We start from the raw sequence: 8,137 nt of genomic DNA on the forward strand, positions 1-8,137 counted from the left end.
TAACAGATTTAATCACACTCTCTATACTCTACAGATGAGGAAATACTCAGAGGCTAAGTTAGCCCAATTTCCTAAGGCTAGTAACTGGTAGTGTGAAAATAAAATCCAGGCCAATCTAATTTCAGGTGGGTAATATTTTCTCTATTCCACATGTATTTACTAGAGGACCAATAGCTCAATCTGTCTCATAGACATATTTATTTTCACCTGTATAATACTTTATGATAGATACATAGACAGAAAGACTGATAATTACTTCTCAACTTGGAAAAGACCACATAAAAATCTAGATTTTTAGCTGCTTTTGAAAAAAAAATCAGAAAATATAGACACTTTGTGGATCTGCATTCCCTCATGGCACCGCTGGTTTAATTTGCATATTGATACTTCTCTTTCTACAGGTCAATGTCCTCTTATTTGCTATGGTCCCACTCTTCCCACTCCACACTGTACTATTCTGATGTCTGTACATTTGTTGTAGTTTCCCATAACAATTTATTTTCAGGATCTCTCTCTTGTTCCATTTTTTATTCCTCATACCAGCACAGTAAGTACCTACAGCAGAGATTAGTGAGGAATTAAAAAGAAGAAGAAGAAGAAGAAGAAGAAGAAGAAGAAGAAGAAGAAGAAGAAGCAGCATTTAAAAGCACAGATTTTTGGTTTCAGAGATACTTGAGTCTGAGTTTCAATTTTATTCCTTAATGTTGGGCCGATTACTTATACTCCCTTTGTCTTAATTTCCTCCCAGAGTCAGTGTGCTAATTAGATAATGCCTACAAAGTGGTTAGTAATGTGACTGGCACATAGTAAGTGCTCAATAAATATTACGAGCATCATGATGGCTATTATTTCTGAAGTTTAAGTAAATTGAAGTTCTCTTCCATTAGCATTAATAGAAGTAGCAAAATTAGAAAAAAAACTATTAATGATCTGCCCTCTTATTGAATAGATCACATAAAGCAATCTTTTTCTCTCCGTTTCTTCATTTTTCACAGGAGAAAATAGTCAATCAGAATCTGCTAGAGCAGAGAAAAGCAAATCACTTTGGCACCTGAACAACAAAGCAATGTTAGTTTATTTTCTTTGTAAAAAGTCATCTGTTCTCAAACCTCTTTTATGAAATACCTGTCATAGTCCATTTTATTGAACGTTACTCACTCCGCATTTTTTTGGCCTCAAGGTCATTCCATTATCAGTTCCTACATCACCTTCAGTATTGGAAATGGACTGGGGGAGATGGAAAGGAAAACACACACACAAATACACAGCACACTCACCAGATAGACAGCTCAGATAATAAAGGTGATTTCAATCCATGGCAGGAGGAACTCAGATCTGTCCCTACTTCAGATGAAACCAGCTCCAGTGACACTTACTGACAGATCAGGAAAGACAGCTCGCTATCGAAGGTGCCTGAAGCCAGGAGCAGCTTTCAATCTGATCACCAGATCTTACACAAGATAACCCAAATATTATGTTGTTATTTTCTTTCTTTAACACATTTGTTTCATTTCTTTTCCAAATAAATAATAAATAAATAATACAAACAATAACTAAAAAGGAAATATTCAAATAGCCCTCTCCATCCTGAAGAACACCCCAAGATCCCTAGCACATTGTTCAAGATTGCTGCCATACTTTGCTACTTTCAGGTCTTAAAAGGCTGGCCCAATTACCTAATTTCTTATGTGGAACTTTGATCTTTATGTGAAGCTGTCTAAAACAAATTTGGAGATGGACAAGTTTTATAGTTTGTCCCTAGTTCTTCATACTTCTCTTTCCCTGTTGCCCAAGTAGGAAGCGTCCTTTCCAAGCATGAGCATGCACAGAGACCCAGAAACATGTTACACATAAAAATCTCATTCTGGCCCTTAAGATGAAGGAAAAGGAGCCAGCCCGCCTTCTGTGTTGTAGGCATCAGGCTTATATGGTACACACATCCTCTCATTGGCGTTGTAAAAATCCTGTGATGTACTGTTGATGATGATGATGGCAATGACTACACGAATAACAGTAATGAGAATGATGGTAGTGATGGTGCTGTTAATGATGGACATTTTATAAATCAGGAAGTTTGAGCTTACAAGGAATAACTATGGTTAGTTATATGGTCATAACCATGGTCAAGATAATGCAGCTAGTAAGGGTTAACCCAGAATCTCAATCCAGGCCTTTCTCACATTCTTGATGCTCTCCAGTCTTCTCCCTACCTACCTGTCCAGTCATTCCTCAGGACTCTCCCATTGGAGCTTCTGCACAGCCACTGATCTCCAAGCATCCTTCACACTTTCCCATTTCTGCCTATCAATCATCCCTGTTAGTTGAAATTTTTATGGCAATAGCTTTTTTAGTAGTTTAGGACCTGGTGCAAAAAGGGAATTGATGCATGCAGGTAGAATTGAATTAAATTCAGGAAAGAGATTGACTTTCCAAGCCCTCTGACTCTGTATATATATGAATGGATTACAGTCCATGCTGCACAAACAGAGCCAAGTTATGGAGACAGAACCTGTAGCTTAAGGTTGCAATGAGGTTTGGGACCTATAGGAATGATAGTCTGAAATAATGGATAATCATTACAGGCCAGATAAGACAGATGTGTGTTTAGTCAGTCCTTTTTTTTTTTTTTTTTTTCCAAATATATATTGTAATGACCTGATACACACATCTGAATGAGTGAAACACATGCCCTTGGTTATAGACAACCTGAAAATATCCTTTTTTTTTATGTTGGAGATGTCTATTTATTGTTACAAGATAGGAGGGGCCATGATAGATAGCTGATCCTGCTCTCTGATTAGTGTTTAAAAGAAGGGCTTCAGACTAAGCATTCTACAGAGACAAGCTTTAGTTTTGGCAGGTATCTTCCAACATTTAATAGTTTTAACTACTAATCCTAACAGCAAATCAATTCTCTTAGTTACCTAGAAGTATGTATCACAATGAAGATGTCCAAGAAAGAGGATATTTTCTTTTCAGTCTCCAACAAATGCCAATCCTCTCATCATATCAACATGAAACTATAGTCTTTTTTTTCTTTTTAATAAAGCTTCCTGGGTGTGCCTGCAATATTAGTTTTTATTCAGAAAATAGAAGAACTTAACTCATTCAGTATCTTTAGCTTTTATCTTTTGCCCTGATTTGGCTGATAAAAATAGTAGAATAACCCCAAGTAATAATATTAAAAAAATTCCCAGCAATTCTCAGTAGGATACAGAGACTTGAGCAGCTGTGGAAGGTTTGCTCCAACCAGCTGCTAATGACAATGTGACTAACCATTTTTTTCATTTAAGTAGCACTCTAAAGCTTACCAATTACTTACACGTATTATGTAATTGGACTTTTATCAGAATTCATTTCACAATGTAATCCATGTTATTTTTCTTATTTAAAAGATGAAGAAACTGGTGTTCAGAAGGGTTAAGTGCTTTACTGAAGCACATACAACTAAAGTGGTATATTTTTTGAACTAGCTTTTTCAACTAAATAAGGATAACTTCCAGCTCTATAACTCTAGCTCAGATGTCTCTCTTGAGATTGAGATCTTATCCAATTGCCTTTCAAACATCTCCATCTGGACACACCACAATTACTTCCCCCTCAATCTGTCCCAAAACAAACTTGTTATCATCCCTTAAACCCGTTTTCCCCCTTGGGTGCCCAATTTCGGTGAACAGTACCTCCAAACACCTAGGGAATTAAGTCACAATCTCCTCCTTTATGCTTCATACTACTCTAATGTCCAATCAGTCACCAAATTCAGCCAATTTTATATTCCAAATGTCTTAGAATCTGTTCACCTCTCTCTACCTCTAGTTTACATCATAATTTCCTCCTACTTGGACAATTACAGTGATCTTCCAGTTGGTTCCCTAATTCTAACCGTAATGCAACTCCAAATCCTTTACAAATAAAGTTTAAACACTTTGTTCTGAGTTTCTTCCTTCATAAAATGAAGATAATAATGTCTATCACACAGAATTGTTGTAAGGAAATAGATTACGGATGTAAAAGTAGAAGACATCGTAATCATGACTTGAGTAAAGTCAAGGAATGCCTAGAGCATGTGTGTAAACTAACATCTTTCACCTTAGAGGGCACTGTGTTCATTTTAAATGTAGGGAAACTGAGGTTCAAAATAATGATAAGATCTGCTCACAGTCAGCTAATAAGTGATACTTGGGAGACTGTTCCATATAATTGTCTGATTCCAAACCTGTGATATTTTCTTTACAATATCCTGGACTCAATCCTGTGGGAACTTGGGAAGCAGGACTGATTTGGGGTCACCTGGCTACTCAGGAAATGATTTGATGCATATTTTCCAGGCATGCAATACTTTCCTCTTGGTAGTATTTTCTTTAAGCCTAGAGTAATAGAGCTGAGCTGAAGTTGTGGGGAAGATGAGATGACTTAAGGGAACAAATGAAAATGATAACTCAGGGCCTCTGGGAGGAGCACATCAGCCCCATCGTTAACTCAGATGGGTCATTCTGCCGTGAGCCACATATTTGTGAGTTGCTGGATTATTCTTGCCTTGTGTCTCTCATCCTTTTTTGACTCATGAGCTTTTGGAACATTTTCTTGCATGGCAGTGGCAGAGGTATGAGAGGACAGGCCCAATCACAGAGAAACATTTCAGTCTCTGATAAATTCATATCTACTAATACACCCTTGGCCAAAGCATGCTACATGGAAGAATTCAATGTCAAGGAACAGGGGAGTGCACTGTGTCCACGGAGTTGGTCAAAACTGCTAAGTCAGATTGCAAAGGCTGTAGACACAGGAAGGGGTAAATACTTAGGGCCCATAATTCAACTTACCACATGGTACTTTCTAGTTTGAGGCAACTAAAAATAGTGCCACCAGAAAAATTCCTGTACTTGTCTTTTGATGAATATATGTATGTATTCCTCTTGGGTATATACCAAGAAGTGGAATTACTGAATCATAGGGTCTGCATATGTATAGCTTCAGCAGGTAGTGACAAATAGTTTTACAAAGTTTAAAAAGTGGTTACAGCAACATACACTCCCATCAGCACTGCATGACATTTTAAGTTGCTCTGTATCTTTGTCAACACTTCACATTATTTGTCTTATTCATTTTAACCATTCTAGTAATTACCAATGGTAGTGCATTCTGGATTTAATTTGTATTCTCTAATGACTAATAACATTAGCATCTTCTCTAAAGTAACTAGTCTTGCCTTTTTCTATTGAATTGTTTATATTTTTCTTAGTGATGTATAAGAATAGTCAATATATATTGAATACAAGTCCTTTTTTATGTATGGCACATAACTCCTCACATTCTGTGGATTGCCTTTTCACTCTCTTCAAAATCAAAGTTCTTAATCCAAAAACAGTGTAAGTTACCGGTGCCTTTTTAATAGTTAGTATGTTTTTATGTCCTGGTTAAAAAATGTTCCATCTAATTAAGTTTATGAAGATATTCTCCTGTGTGTCCATGCATGTTTGTGTGTGTGTGTGTTTCCTAGCTTCTTTTTTGTTATTGGTTTATCATTCACATTGAGATCTACAGTCCACCTAGAGTTGCAATTTGTGTGGGAAGAGGTAGGAGGTTATGTTTCATTTTTCCATATATATGTGTGTGTGTGTGTATGCGTATACCAAACTCACAGCACTATTTAAAAGACAATCCTTACCCTCACTGTACTGCAATGTCATTTTTGTTATAAATTAAGTGATTTTATTTCTTATTTATTTATTTATTTATTTAACAGAGAGAGAGAGACAGCCAGAGAGGGAACACAAGCAGGGGGAGCAGGAGAGGGAGAAGCAGGCTTCCCGCAGAGCAGGGAGCCCGATGCGGGGCTCGATGCGGGGCTTGATCCCAGGACTCTGGGATCATGACCTGAGCCGAAGGCAGACGCTTAACGACTGAGCCACCCAGGCGCCCCTAAATTAAGTGATTTTACATGTGTAGATCTGATTCTGAACTTCCTATTCTGTTTTATTGCTCTATTTTGTCTATCCTTGCAATAATATCACACTCTTTCAATTACTTTAGCTTTATAGTAGGCCCTCATATCTAGCGGTGTAAATCCTTAAGCTTTGTTTTTCTTCAAGTTTTTCCTAGCTATTCCTTGATCTTTTTGAAACAGAGTTGACTACATTAAACGGGATAAACATTTAAATGATTTTCTGCTGCACTATGGGGAGAGACTAAAACTCTTACAGGGGCCTATGAAGCTCTGCTTATACTGATCCCATTGACCTCTCAAACCTTATTTTGCCCCGTGTGTATTCTTAACCTCTGTTGACTAGCACTTGGCCTTCAGAGTCCTCTAACATCAATGTTTCTTCCTGCCACAAGGTCTTTCTTTGCACATCTATTCCCTTGCCCTAGACTGTTTTCCTGTTTCCCCTCAAACTTTGCCTATTAATCCTTCAACTGTCAGTCCAGTTATTACTTCTCCAAGAAAACCTTTTCTGACTCTATCAGTCTGGCTCATATTCCTCTGTTACATATTTCCATAGCTCAATGGACCTCTCTTTGCCACTGGTGAGTAACTTCTATAGATAATTATTTAGCTACTATCTATCTTTCCTCTTGACTTGAGGTCAGTGACCATGTCTACACTTTCCATTATTTTATACCCAGCACCTAGCATAGTTCCTGGTGCATAGTAGGTACTTAATGAATATTTTGCCAACTTAAGGACTAAATAAAGTGGGACTGCATGGTATACTGAAAGCAGTATGGTATGTGTAAGAAAATAGCCCATCCTTTTGAGTTTAAAACTGGGTAAGACTATTACCAGTGGCATGACCCTAGACAAGTACTTTGGGTACTCTTTCTGTACCTCAATTTTCCTATCTATAATGTGGGACACAGTTATATTCTAGAATATGGCATATAGTGGGGTAGTAAGTCAAAGACAATTTTTAGAGAACAAAGCTCAAGCTATATCACTGGCCTCCTGACTCCTGGTTCAGTGCTCTGTCTACCCACTACTCTGGTGGTTATTCATATCAAGCTCTCTGAACTGACAACAGGGCCAAGACTTTCCTGAATGTGCCTGGAAGTTTCCACATGCTGGCACTCTCGTTTGGGGAGAATAAGTCATTAGATTCGTGTTCCCACTCATTTCTATTCTACCACACTTTTGTTTTTAAACCTGAAGTATGGGAAAATGACCTTCTTGGGGGACAGAATCATATTGAACTATGAAAGGCCGAAATTCTATTTAATTAGGTTTTGGCTACTAGTGGGAACATGGGCTAAACCAAAAGTGAGAAAGAAACAATGATGAGGGGAAACTTTGTAAGGAATCGTTACCTTTGGCACTTTCCCAAGTTTATATCCTGTATCTCTTTCTATATAATAATCAGTAGGTGACGGGTTAAAATACAAAGAATTTATGAACTGTCTTTAGAAGTGGTAGGGAGTTTCCTGCTCCTGAAGAGCAGTGTTTGGGATAATAGAAGCATAAGGACAGGAAGGATGGTGACAATAATTACTTGAATTTTCAAACTGGACAACCCATAGGACACTGGCCCCAGGTAGAAGGCAGCACAGCCCTGAGTGGAACCGAGGCAGCTTCCTGAACATAACCTTGCATAATAGTATCACTTTCATCAAAACCACAATGAAATGTCAACTCACGCCTGTCAGAATGACTAGAAACAAAAAGACAAGAAATAACAAGGTTAATGGGGATATGGAGAAAAAGGAACTCTTGTACAACATTGGTAGGAATGTAAATTGGTGCAGCCTACTATGGGAAACAATATGGAGGTTCCTCAAAAAATTAAAAATAGAAATATCATACTATACAGTAATTGCGCTACTAGGTATTTACCCAAAGAAAATGAAAACACTATTTCTAAAAGATACATGCATCTCTATATTTATTGCAGCATTATTTATAAGAGCCAAGATATGGAAGCCACCCAAGTGTCCATTAATAGATGAATGGATAAAAAATATCTGTGCCTCAATTTCTTCAACTATAGCCACATATATATGTAATATATCTATATCTATATCACTATCTATCTCTATATCTACCTATGACTTATTAACTAGAGTATTTGGGGAAATGATGAACCAAGAGTAAGTGCTCCACACATACATAGCTATTATAGTATTTCTCAGATGACAACAGTGT

Source organism: Phoca vitulina, unplaced genomic scaffold (genome assembly GCF_004348235.1).
Source record: "Phoca vitulina isolate PV1807 unplaced genomic scaffold, GSC_HSeal_1.0 scaffold74, whole genome shotgun sequence".
Classification (NCBI taxonomy): domain Eukaryota; kingdom Metazoa; phylum Chordata; class Mammalia; order Carnivora; family Phocidae; genus Phoca; species Phoca vitulina.